Source organism: Rhodnius prolixus, unplaced genomic scaffold (assembly GCF_049639745.1).
Source record: "Rhodnius prolixus isolate KJV_2025 unplaced genomic scaffold, Rpr scaffold_9, whole genome shotgun sequence".
NCBI classification, from domain to species: Eukaryota; Metazoa; Arthropoda; class Insecta; order Hemiptera; family Reduviidae; genus Rhodnius; species Rhodnius prolixus.
The window spans coordinates 4,267,329-4,281,158 of record NW_027411604.1 but is presented as its reverse complement, the minus strand read 5'-3'; the positions used below and the strand labels follow the sequence as shown (position 1 = coordinate 4,281,158).

The following is a 13,830-nucleotide window of genomic DNA, read 5'->3' as shown; positions in this document are numbered from 1 at the left end:
CTGTATTTTTTCAATGATTAATAGAAACAAGGAGTGACCCAATTACAAAAAAAAATTGTGCATTTATTGAGCTTCAAAACCATATGGATTTTTTTTTGTTTTGTTTATAATAAAAACCCTACTTCGAACAGAGGGGTGTAAATGGAGAGTTCGAACCTTGAATACGGCAGATTTTTCTTATTTTAAATCACAGCAACTAAGACTTGGGAAGGTGAAAAGAAAAGAGGATTATGGTCTATTAAGGATAGCCTGTCTCCCTTACTGCCTCAAGAAAGTGTGGGAATAATAATCTGGGAGCCAGAATCCGTGTTCACTCCTGAGAAAATGTGCCCATGTTTTTTTGGTTGATAATTTTAATTTTGAAAACAATATCCATAATTTCAACACATTTCCGTGCTTTTTATGACCGATCTAGGTCATCTAGGTTGGTTAGAAGAAGAAATGGTCGTAATTTAAAGCTCTGATGGAGAAACTACATCTGGCCAAACCATTTTCAAGTGCCCATCCAAAGCAACCCACTTGACAAAATGGCCCTTCCTCCACTAAAACCTCGGGAGCAGCCACTCTCTCTCTTTCTCTTGGTCCCCGAGGTCGTGGGGGGGGGGGTTAGTGTAGAGTTCGTTCAACTAGAGAGAGAGAGAGAGGTCTGGGTGTATATACTAGTGTTGGTATACGAAATGAGTACCTAGTTGATAATGGGCGCGCGATCTATGTGGAAGTAGTGGGTACACATCCGATAGTAGTGGAGTTTTAGGTTCCCCAGGGTTTTGGAATGGAGTGGCTCTTCAGGATCTGGGGGGGGGGGTTTGGAGTCTAGGGGACTGGGAGGGTTTTGGTGATTAGTGCGAGTTTAGTGTGGGTGTCTGTATGTGTTAGGAGAAGAGAGATCTAGAGTTTGAGTGGCGAGTAAATACTAGAAGGCTGGACTTTACTGTTTGTTCGCACTCTACCCAAGTATTATATCCGTCCAAGAGCGTAACCATCATCCCTATTGTGAGGAGGCTAGAGACCCTCTCCTCTTCTACTCACTCATACCCTCTCTTTCTTTTCATATCACAACACAAACACACACAAACGCCAAACTCATAATACACAAACACCATCACCACACTACAGTACAGCCACTCTTGGTTGATGTCCAAAACTCTAATGGTTTGACCATTTGAAGTATACCATTGTACTACCTATATCCTATATACACTCATACCTACCAATAGGAGGTCAACAAAACATCCATTAATACTCTACACTTATATTGGATGATACAAAAGTGTGTTAGTGAATGTGTATACAGTTTACAGAAATAGACTCGTACATTTTATGACCACATTACAGGGCGCATGTACTGCCCACACACCCCCCGTGCCATGTATGCAAATAACATGTCGTTTAACAGCTACAACAGTTTTGACGATTTTAATTTACACTAAAAAGTAAGAAATATTACAGCGATCGTGTCACATTTGCTCCAACAGGATATCCAATTTGAGGCCCCCCCAAGCCACCCCCAAAAAAGCCGTACATATCTAAAATAAATAGAATTAATATCCTGCACAGAGAGGAAACAGAGGCATGTAAAAAATATTATTGAAAACCGCACAAGAAAATTCTCCTAGATTAGATTGTATTAGAAGGGCGGTTCCACCCAAAAAGGGGAAGGAACGCAGGCAATCCAAAATGCCCATTGTTCTCCGCCCACCCCTCATCACATCAGAGATACCGGGGCTTTAAAACAACAAATCCGGCTAAAAGTTTCCAGATGCTAATATAATAAACTAATAAAGTAGTAACAGGACACTAGGGAGCATGGCTACACAATCGCCCAGTGCACTGAATAAACCTAGAGGGTTCAGGTAAAGATAATCAGATGCTACAATTTCCTGCAGGGAAACATTTAACCTCCCGAAGAAGAGAAATCTAGTTTTAGAATAAACGGACCACACCTCTCACCACAGCCAGCGCAATTTGGCGAATGGGTAAGGCCACATTTAGAAAGATGGTACGCTAAATTAGCATGTCCACTCGAACAACTTAACCCACTGGCGGATCCGGGACCTGCTAAAACCAACCATATCTGTTTTTGACAGGCCAAGTAATTAAGTAATCAAGTAAATTAAGTAATGAGACTTATTTATTTAAATTTTTTTTATTCAAAAAGAATTACAATTCTATATTGTCACCTTCAAAATAACTTCCTTCTGAAGCCACACAGCGCTGGAGACGTTTCTTCCATTCCTCATAGCAGTGCTCGAACTCCGATACTGGAATAGCCTTCAGCTGGTCGGTTACAGCCGTTTGTATGTTTTCGACTGTCCCAAAATGAGTTCCCAACTTTGGGAAGAGAAAAAAAGTCACAAGGATTCAAGTCAGGCGAATAAGGAGGCTGTGAGGAGCCACAAGAATGTTTTTTACTAGCCAAAAACTCAGTTTATTGAAATTGCTGTGTGACAAGGAGCATTATCGTTATGCAACACCCACTTGTTCTTGATGTTTGATCTCACCCTTTTTTTGAAGTTTTTCAAGAACCTCTTGGTAAAAGTGTTGATTGACCATTTGACGATTCCGTGGATATTGAAAAAACAAATCAGCATGCATTTTTTATCTTCGACTTCGCCATCCTTGCAATTTTTAATAAACAAGAGTTTTTGGCCAGTAAAAACATTCCTGTGGCTCCTCCAGTCACCTTATTCGCCTGACTTGAGTCCTTGTGACTTTTTTTCTCTTCCTGAAGTTGAAAAGATCACCTCAAGGGAACTCATTTTAAGACAGTCGAAAACATTCAAAGGGCTGTAACCGACCAGCTGAAGGCTATTCTAGTATCGAAATTCGAGCACCGCTATGAGAAGTGGAAGAAACGTCTCCAGCGCTGTGTGGCTTCAGAAGGAAGTTATTTTGAAGGTGACTTTATAGAATTGTAATTCTTTTTGAATAAAAAAATTTAAAAAAATCAGTCTCATTACTTAATTTACTAAAAGCTCGTAAGAGGGCGATGCAAGAGTTTTGTTGAACGGAAGTGGTTGGAGGCGGATATAAGGGGGGCTAAGGTTCTATTAATGAGCCGAAGTGCTACACAAAGAGTGAGAGAGGGAGAGAGAAACAATCTGCAAAAGAAACATTTTTCTTGTTTTAAAGTCACCAAAACAAGAATTTGAGGCTCCATTGCGTCATTTCCTGTTAGGAAATGAGAGAGACGGAGAAGCAAAAATAAACAGGACGCAAATAATTTATTTAAGTAATAATATAGAAAGCTGAATGTCGCCATAGTCGTTACGAAAACAAAAAACCCAAAAGTAGAAATAACAATTAAAAAGCTAATGCCATTTAAACAAGATAAAAAGAAAAATTGTGATTAAAACTGCACAAAACGAATTTTAATTGAGTTCTTTTAAAAAGCTGGCTACAGCTCAATTCTATATTAAATGCAAAAAGGGTTAAAACTGAAGCAGAACAATGGTAGATACTACAGTACTCTATAATACGCATTCTAAAAATTAAAAAAAAAATTATTGAATACATTTTAAAACGGTGCTTTGTTTAAAAAAATAAAAATAAAATAAAAAGGCAGGATGAGCTAAACAATTGAGCCATTTTGGTGTGAGTAATATAAAGTAATTGAGTAATATAAAGCCGAAAGCAGTCTAGGTGAAGGGAATCATGGCTAGCTAGGGTAGGAGCTTTCAAAAACAACTTTCACTGTTACTCTAAGTTCATTCTAAAGATTGTAGATTATAAGAAGCTGTTCAGCTCTTTAAACTTCAATGAAGCTCCTGATGAAGGGTAGCAATGGTAATAGATGAAAGGAAGCGAAGCACTGTCAATCTCTTAAACTTCATTGAAAACGTTTCTTAAGATTAGTTACCAGGCGAGGAGAATCTAGTAGGAGTTGGTGGTATTAACGAAAATGCGACTGTGAGAGAACCCAGAACTCTGGTGGGAACTGGGTTGATCTGTTTGGGCCAAAGACTGGAAATTCGGAGCTTCATAATTATGAAGATGCGCTCTGTTTAAAGCTATCAGGTTCATCCTGTCCGAGAGTCAAAGTCCGCCATTAAAGTGCTGAACTCATATATCAACATCCTGATGAATGATTTGCTTCATTCATCTTATCTACCTGGGAGAAAGGTCACTTTGTTCTAAGTACTGGAAAATGTAAACTTAGAAGGAAATCAGAAGACCCAGAGACCTACACCAATTTTTGAACTGAGCTGAGCGAAGAACTGTCTGGACAATTACAACCAGAAGATATCTAAGGCGACCTCTAAATTGGGTTAAAAAATTGAGGGTATCGTCGACTCAAATTTAGAAGCTGGGCCAGGTACATGATAGTTCCATTACATCCACTAACTCATTTAGGTAAGATTTAGATTTTGTAAAGTATTAATGGAGAATGTAGCCTCACTGATACTGTGATAACTCACACATCTTAAATTGAAAACAGGACTCTGTAGGATACTTACTGCAATGGAGGCTCAAAAATTGGCAGCAGTACGTTGAAATCCCTTCAAAAAAAAATGGATGTAAAAATAAAAATGCATGACACACACAAACCTTTAATACCTTCAAAAAAATCTTGCTTATGGTAAAGGAGCTAGAAAGGCAATTTTATTCAACCAAAACGCACTTAGGTATAAACCTAAATCTTAAGAAACCAAGTCTATAGAAAGAAAAAGTAAACAATAACCCCAAAAGAAGTTGATGCGATATCAGCGACTTTAACCATAAGCTTTTGTAGAATGTATTGTTGTCCTTGTTGGCTGACGATAGATCACTATATTATACTTCATCATGACGAATAGAATCTGTCACGAAATTCCGCTGAACAAATACCTGCACTTCATGAAAAATTAAAATAAGTATCGAGAAAACGCAAGCAATTCTGTTTTTAAAAAAGAAGACCCAATATACGCCACCAAATAAATAGTTACTACAAAGAATACTGGGGAATGTGTCCAATATCTGGAAGTCAAGACTAGACCAATCTCTCTCCTCCAATGACAGGGATAATTCCTAAATACGAAAGTATAAAGCCCTAATTGTTCCAACAGTATCCACTCTTGAATAGAAATCCACCCTGAGTTTTGGCCATAAAAATATTATTATACAAGTTCCTGGTTAGACCTGTATTGGACTTATGCAGCTCCATGTTAGAGTATAACATGTGAGACTAACTTAAAGAAGTCGCAAAGGATGCAAAACAAGTTGTTAAGGTTCACCCATTGATGCTTCAAAGATATACACCTAATGCTAGATTAGATTAGGGCGACCCTTAAGGCCTACGCCACTACGACCACTTTGAATCTATTGTGGCTCCCCAAGTTTAGAGCTCGCCCTCCAGACCCGTCCATTTATTCAGACTCTTAATTCTGGAGAGCGACTCCCCGGGTAAAGCTCCTCAGGCCTTGGTTTTTCCTCCCCGAGAAGTAACATCCTTAGTCAGACAAGCCCCTCACAATGACACAACAAAGTGCAGTGTCGTTTCCTCCTCTTCCTGACAGAACCTACAAAGGTGGGTATCATCTGCCAGGCCCACACCTATGCTAATTCGCATGACATTACCAGAGTACAATAAGTGGGGGAGACTTATGGAGGATACTTTGTATCAAATTCCTTTCCAAATGCCACAGTTAGCATAAATTCGCTAATTATTATTGAATCTAATTATGATTTAAATGATCCACATAAACATAAACGAATAAAAACATTTAATTTGTTCATCAACATAAATTGGTAAACGGTTTTCTGTATTCCTTTCTAGCAGCATAATTAGACGCTTAAGAATATAATTAAAGAGCAAACTGAAAATGGTATAGATGAAATATTATGGGACCTTTAAGAGCAATATTTATTTTCGTAACTATATAATTTGGACGTTAATATCACTTCAAAAATCAGTGAGAATAATATTTCAGAAAAAGCTTATCTGCTTTTAATAACTGCTGTCATAAAATGAAGCGTTAGCTGTAAAGAGGGAGTCGTTCTATAACTTTAACCCACTACGATCAAAATGTTCTATCTAGAGATCATCTGGGTTGTCCAGTATTTTGTTCATCGAAAGTTTTTTTTTTTTTTTAAAGATGAAATTTTATCTAGAAAAGTTCGCTAAACCCAATCAGTGGAACAATTTCATTTATCTCTGTTAATTCTCAATTGTGTATTGTAGTTTTTAATGTAAGTATTGGGCAGGGGTGGACGAAGGGATACGCGCTATAAACCATCCATAAAGAACTGGCTAATTTCTTTTTTATCAAAAAAGAGATAAGTTGCTTTTAACACAAAACAAGAATATTTGCTCTTGATTCTTAGAATAGCTAAAGAAGATAACCCTTTATTACTTATGTTACAAAAGGCTGAGCTGTTGTTAATCTCCTAAAAGATGTGTTATAACAGCTCCCAAAGCGGTTCATCAAATAAGGACATTAATTGCTTCAGAAACTGTTTTTTGAATAGCTAAACCCAAGAAATTTTACAGAATAATCCACGGGGAGCAATTAGTCAGGGTTTGCTTTGGGGGGGAAAAAAAGGTTAGCAAGAAAGAACTTGCAATAGAATTCCTAGGAAGTGAAATCTTGTAGTTCTAAATCTTGGAAAACCAACTCAACTAATTAATTTTTGCCTGAAGGCAACGGATCAGGAAAAATAAAAGTAAAGTGATTCCCAATAGATTCTATAGTGCAGGAACGAAACTAATAACTAGCCAAGAAAACTTAAATAGTAAACGATGTGAGATAAGTTTACACTATTTCAGAATGTTCAAGCTGTAAGAAGCTACTATAAAATTGCAGCACTCCCATCAAGACGAATGTTTTGCAGAGATTTTCGTAAGTAAATACTTGGTTAGTTTCGAAATGATTGAATAACTTGAGTAGTTTCCATTTTTAGATGATCTTTCAGGAAGTTGAAGTACTAAGTGGCCTAACTACAGTTACTTTTAAGCTCTTTAATGTACATAAATATGGTTTCATTAAATATGTATTTTTGTCTTCATCATCTTGGTGTTTTTGTAAACAATATCAGGCTCTTTTTGAGTCGTACAATTATCAATGGATGTAGATTAAGTATAAGCGTAAGCTCATAATGAGTGTAATACTGGTAAGTTCTAACGGTAAGTGTCCACAGATTGGACATCCCTCTCAAAACTGAACTTTGCAAAGCCAAGAAGAAAGCTGTAATTTTTCCTTCAGCAATTTTCAATTCCTTATAATATTTCCAAAAGAAAATGATTCCAAAATCAGCCAATATTGATCTTAATTTCAATAACAAGTTCTACCAAGAAGTCTCGTCTCTCTCTTTCTTTCTGGAAAAGGCGGACTTGGCGCCAAACTTAAGTTCAGAATCATCTCATTCAACGCTGTAATGTTAAGCCCATTAACTGATCCTGATTTAAAACTACTCCTTCAAATTATAATCATCGGTAACTCTTTTTTAGATGAAGGCAATGAGTGCCGGTTTCTATGAATGCTGTGATAAAAGTCTTCTGTTATTGATGACAGGAATTTAAATTAAGCTTTTAGAAAAATTATAAAGAAAAAAGGTTTCCACAACAGTATCAATAAATTTTCTAATTAGTAGTTAATGAAGAGGAGTAATTTATTGCTGAAATAAAGTAATGCAAATGACTGCCTTGCAATAATTCAAAAGATCATAAACGCAAACTTAAACACTATATATTCTGGACAATAATTTTACAGTTAATCATAGTGTCCAATAAAAATTTAGAAAAAGACACCTCAAACAACAGAAATAAGCTTAATTAGGATTAAAAAAAAAAGGGGATAACAGCAAGCGCATAGTTTGAACTTACTTATTCATAACAATATAACCCCAGAGTTAATAGTGCTCATCCCCTAAACCGTACCTAGGTTCTAAGCTATTCATAAGCTAAAATACAAGCCAGTTGTTCCTAGCATAAATTGAAAGCAAATTGAAGATGCAAAAGCCAATGTTGCTATATGAAAGACTAATCTTCATGAATTGTCAAATGCTAAAAGAAATTTGACAAATTTCATACGGCATTTTGTTTCTTTAGACAAAAATAATATCCAACAATCGAAAATAAAACTTACCTCTCCAAATTAATGAGATGATTTTGAGGCAAAAGAGAAATTTGTGTAAAGAGAATGCCATTCAAAAATGTTTAATGAAAGTTTTAGCCTGGCTGGATGTAACTCTGAAAATATGATTCTTATTACAACTGGTAAAGTGGGCAGATTAACAATAATACTAAGGTCTTCAATTTCGTAAAAAAGTAGTACAAACTACAATAACTTCAAATACTTGAAGACTTGACAAAAACTCCTCTCGTAGATCTTTCCAAAAGTTAAGACAGGCAACTCTACAATATCCAGAAATTTCCCCAAAACTAACTACTAAGTTTTACAACAATGGGGCTTAAAAAGCTTCTATGATATCCAGTGATTTTACTAATCTAGGAGCCAAGAAGGAATTCAATGATGTAAAAACTATTTTGCTTATCTATATTCAGTCTGAATCATTTGTACTATAACTTTAAGTAGGGCGTATCTAAGTGTAGGATTTAGGGGCCACAAATGGGTCCATATTCGGCACGATAGAACATCGACTCATCAATCTCACTCAGGTGATCTTAATCTTGAACCATTACCTCTTCAAAACCATCAGAAATGACATACAACTTGTTTCATTAAATGATATAATACTTAAATTTCAATAAAGAATTAAAAATATATTCAAATAGAATAGAAACATTTTTTATTAATACATTAAAATTGAAAGAGTACCGATTACTTTATAATTTTAGATCAAGGAGTAGCAAGAATCTAGGAAAAAAAGTTGTAAAACTATGTTGCAAAAGTGTTGAATAATAATTTATGCATAATTATATTATTTAGATAATTATATTTTTAAAAAACCTGTTCCAAGATAAAACAAACAAAAAATTTCATTAATACATATTTAAATGAAATGTTACAAACCATTATTGGGTCCAGCAATTGAATTTCCCAGCTGAAAATAAAAAATTTTACTAGAATTTTCAAGAAATTTGCAAGATTGAAAAGTATATTTTACAAGACTGACTTTTTTTTACATTTTTTTTTCGTAAAAAGTAAACTTAAATCAAAATCTTAAACTAATAGAGGTAGATGAACTGTGTCTGCTCAATGATCAGCTATCTTGGGCTCAATTATATTGAAATTTCATTAAATTCACAATTTTAGCTTCGATCTTATTGGTAGAGGACATTTTTTGGGGCAGTACTTATTTATATATAAAAAAAAGTATGAAAAAAATTAATTATATAAAAACTTTAGGGCAAATTAAGTCCTCTTTAAAATCATACCTTTTTTTAAAATTCAACTTTTAAGACCTAGTACAGAAAAATCAATCACTTCTTTTAAGAAGTTCAGAAAAAGGTGAAAAATAATTAGAAACTACCTTCGGAACTAATATTTTTTGGTTTTTTTTTTACAGAAAATTAATAAAATAATAAAGTAAAATCCTATTTCTTTACGTTAAAATAATGAAAACTTAGATGACATACCCAGTAAAATCTTTTTTGGACCACATTGATGGTGAATCCATTATTTTAAACCCGAAACACTTCACTAATTACAAGAATAAACTATAAATAATAATTTTTAACACATTTAGCACTTAAATTGAACATTATTTAGTAATTAATACAAATTCTAATTTTACTTTTATACGAAGATCAGTCTCTTAAAAAAAAGATGGCCACCAGAACGAATCCAAGTCTGCAAGAAAAAAAAAGAGATATATAAATTAATAAAAAATTTAATTATAATGTTTTATTTATTGTTTAATATGTAAAAACTGTTCTAAATTAAAATTTACAAAAAGTTATTACAATTTTTTTCATTAAAATTGATAAATTTTCAAACATTTATTTTGTATAATTTAATGAAGGAAGTTGCTCTGAGCTGACGTCATGAGATCAGGTACTCCATGAGTCTGATCTGTGCTTCTTGCCCTGAACTTATGCCCAATTCGTAAGTACTTTTTTAAATTAATAATTGATTGAAGTAAAACTTAGAAAACCATATAATTTCTATACTATTGTTTTATATAAGTGATATGCAAACAAATTTTATTGGGCTTTATGATGAATTATTGCTTTAATAAGGTAAAAATAATAACTGATTCTCAAAGCAGATGTTCATATGGTCCTATGAAAGTAAAAAAATTGAATAAATTCAAAGTAATTAAGTATAGTTCTTTCAATTAGTTAATAATCTTGACAAATTTTACTTCATAATACTTTTTTTTATGTCGGATTTGACTGATTAATTAGTTTAAAGATAGTTAATTCAAATGTGGATCTATTTTAACTATATGTTGGCCTAAAAAGAAAGATGGCGTAAGAACCAATAGAAGAGAAGCTTGATTTAAATTTGTATAAAATTAATTTTCAATTTCTAATAATGGCGAGAATCCGACTAAAAAATGGGATTAATATATACTTAATTACTACATTTAATAGTTTTATATAAATTTGCGGAATTTAAATAATTTAAACGTCATTAAAACCTAGTTTAGTAGATTTTTAAGCATTTTATTCTACCTAATCTAAAAGTAATGTAAATGGCATGAATAAGTAATTTTAGATTTCAAACGTACATTTCAAATTCTAAAAGTATTATAACAGTATGAATAAGTAAGTAATTTTAGATTTCAAACTTTGTTGAAAGATCTTGTGCTTGACTTTGTGAAATTTCTTTTCAGTAATATTTTTTTCAGATCTTGAATTCTTACAATACTTTTAAGAGTCATCAAAAGATGCACTAAATTCATTCAATCCTCCCTTACATTCCATTACTGAAGTAATAATTTCTTATTCTGTTCTGTTTTCTTGATCTTAAAACTCTTGCAGAAGAACCTTTTCGTTATCTTCATTAGTTGCTGCTGCTATCTAATTCTGAGTACCATTTGCATCAACATCATAGAGTTCAGATAACTTTTATCGATTTACCTAGTTCTTCCTTTTAGAGCTCCTCTTGGCAATGCAACTTTTTCCATTCTAACCATACAGTTTGAACTACCTCCTTGTGATTTCTTTTTCTCCATAAATTTGGTTTTTCTTTTAATCTGAGAGTTTTATAGCCTTATTTATGTTTTCCTTGAAGATTAAGCAGGTCTAAATCTTTCCTAAAACAAGCACAAATTTTCACTATTAATCATTTTAGAAATGAAAATAGTAGATTAAGAACAAAGTATATGAATTTGCTACATTTTTTCAAATTAAATACATAATATCTTCGATTGATACCAAATCTTTTTAGAAATATTTTATTATTTTCAAAGCCATACAGCAAAAATGTAGATTGCCCATTTCTCCAGGCCAGTAATAAAACTTAAGGAGCAACCATTCCAACTCTTTCACAGAACACATGGGGGCTGTAGAAGTAATTGTCGTTTAGTGAACCCACTGTATAATAAGTCAGAAGCCTCTACAACCTTATTAATTTGCAGGGTACCAATTTGGTGCCAGAGGGGATTAGTACTTAAAAAAAATAAGTACCAATCCTTTCTAGGTGGACCATTTGCAAAAAAAAAAAAATGTCAACTAGGGCTAAATTATGACTATAATTTTCAGTTAGATTTCTTTTGTTTTGGGGTCAACTAAACTAAAAAAAGTAATAATTAGCTGTGCCATGTAAATTTTAAATCATAAATTCTATTTGCAGATGCGATTTCAATTTTAATACCGTGCCCGTGAGTGTTACATCTTTTCCGGCTTGCAGAAGGCTGAGTTGTGAAGATTATCTTTCAGTAAGTAAATGCATGCTTTAAAAATCATTTCAAATTAACTTACTTTTGTATGATTAATGTTTTCAGCTGCTTTGGTATAGAAATTATGAATCCATAATTCTGATGCAATATCGATCAAATAACTTTTTGAACAGGTTAACTTAATTGAGCAGAAGTTTTTCACATTACAATTCAACATTTCTACACATAATAATTTGGAACATTTGGAATTTGCTAAGTTTACTGAATCGTTGCGCTAAATTTGATCGTAAATCTCACTCTCACAGTTTTACTTGATTAAATCTTATAACTGATATTAACTTTCTACACCATGTGACAACGCTTATGAAATACACCACCATTTTAAGTAAGAACCTATTGTAGAACAATAAATGAGAGAATACGAACCTTGTGCTCTCTATAATCTTTCTTGAAAAGCTCTACTCCAAACAAACAGACCTTTTGTGTTACTTAAATTATAACAGTAAATCGAAGGTTTTTATTTCCTAGCCATTCAGCTTATGTATTGGTCGTGATTTTGTTTAATTAAGAAGTTAATTTTAACAACAATTTACTTTGATTTTGTACCAATTTTGTTACTTGAAAGTGTTTCAATAGTTATTGATTTTTCTATGTTATACAGTAAGATTTAAAGGATTAAAGTCTATTTAAAAGAACTCAGAAACATAGTATCTAATAAGAACAAATTATTGAAGGACTTGTACTCTGATACTTATACTGAAACGAAATCATTTGAACCATGATTCTTTTTTCGAGTATTTACAATTGAGGTAGGTAGTTCCTCTTGAACTAGCTTTTTTCTACAGTTGATCCATCTTCTAAAAGACTGCACCAAGTCATAGTCTCTCTAATGCCATCCTTCTATATCATCCTAGGTCTTTCTTCACTGCCTTCCTTTCCTTCCATTCTTTCTTGAGCATTATATACTTGCCCATCTAAAGCAAATGTGAAAACCATTTCTGCTGATTTGTTCTTATTGACCTCGTAAGTCTTCTTAAATTACCATATTTTTCACTCCATCTCTTCAGGATTTGTACGCCTATCTTCTCCTGGGTGCTTCTTGAAACATTTTTATTCCAGAATATAGCAAACCTATTTCTCCCTTCGTTTATCGTGCTATCATCTACCTCTTTTCTTGAAACACCTTTACTCTTGACAAATCTAATTTGTTTTTTTTGTTTTAAATTGTGGTTGCCTTCAGCTGTACCTGCACTTCTATTGTTAGGAGTTAGATGCTCTTACTTTGGTTTGAAGTTGATAATGCTTTTAACAATAATTTGTCTTAAGCGTTAAGATGGTTACTGGGATAATATTATGTACAACAAAGCAGAACAGTAAGAAACAATAAACTTATTAATAATAAGTTTATTTATAGTACAACTGTTTCATTCAATACAGCTGCTAATTCAAGATATTTCCTATCAATAAGGTATTTCTTTTCCATTAACAGCCCGCCGACTTAGAACAATAATTCAGACATTTCATTGTATATCTTTTAGAGATGATGTTTATATCGCCCACTTAGAATTTATCAAATGTATTCCTTTCCCAGATCTCCTGCTTCAGGAATATAATTCTTTTCTTGCAGTGTAGTACTTAGGACATAGCAAATACAATTGTGTTTTCTCTGCTGTTTTAAAATCTGTGCACTCTTTGATACTGTGGACCAATGTAGTTACTCGCCCTTAAACTTGTTTTCCTATAACTCGGATCTTAGAGTACAGGCAGCTCACTGTGCAAGTAATGTGGAAATGATATGTCTGAGGTTCATTAATCAACGTTGATTCAGTTTAAAAGCGACCGAATGTGATTTTTTGTTTTTGTAAAGAGCTTTTCTGTTTGGTAAATCAGCAGTTTCCAGAGTAGATGTTACTTCATTGTGAGTCAAAGATTCTAGAGAGTTCATAGACACAATCCGGGAGCAACCCATGTTTTCCAACAATTCTATTACGTACATGGGATAACCTATTATATTTAAATTCACCATAATAAATGTCTAATAGATCCTAGAAGCGTCTTTTGGTTAGCCTACTATTATCCATTATGCTTATCCGTTTTAACCTG

The 13,830-nt window shown here is 33.4% G+C and overlaps 1 long non-coding RNA gene across 1 annotated transcript; it reads right to left on the bottom strand.

Moving 5' to 3' along the window:
* Positions 1-9,018: 9,018 nt before the first annotated feature.
* On the bottom strand, positions 9,019-12,139 carry LOC141454260 (uncharacterized). The gene is made up of 3 exons (XR_012458604.1): positions 11,810-12,139; positions 10,967-11,142; positions 9,019-9,731 (listed from the first exon to the last, which is right to left on the bottom strand). It is a non-coding gene; the product is annotated as an uncharacterized lncRNA (long non-coding RNA).
* Positions 12,140-13,830: the final 1,691 nt, after the last annotated feature.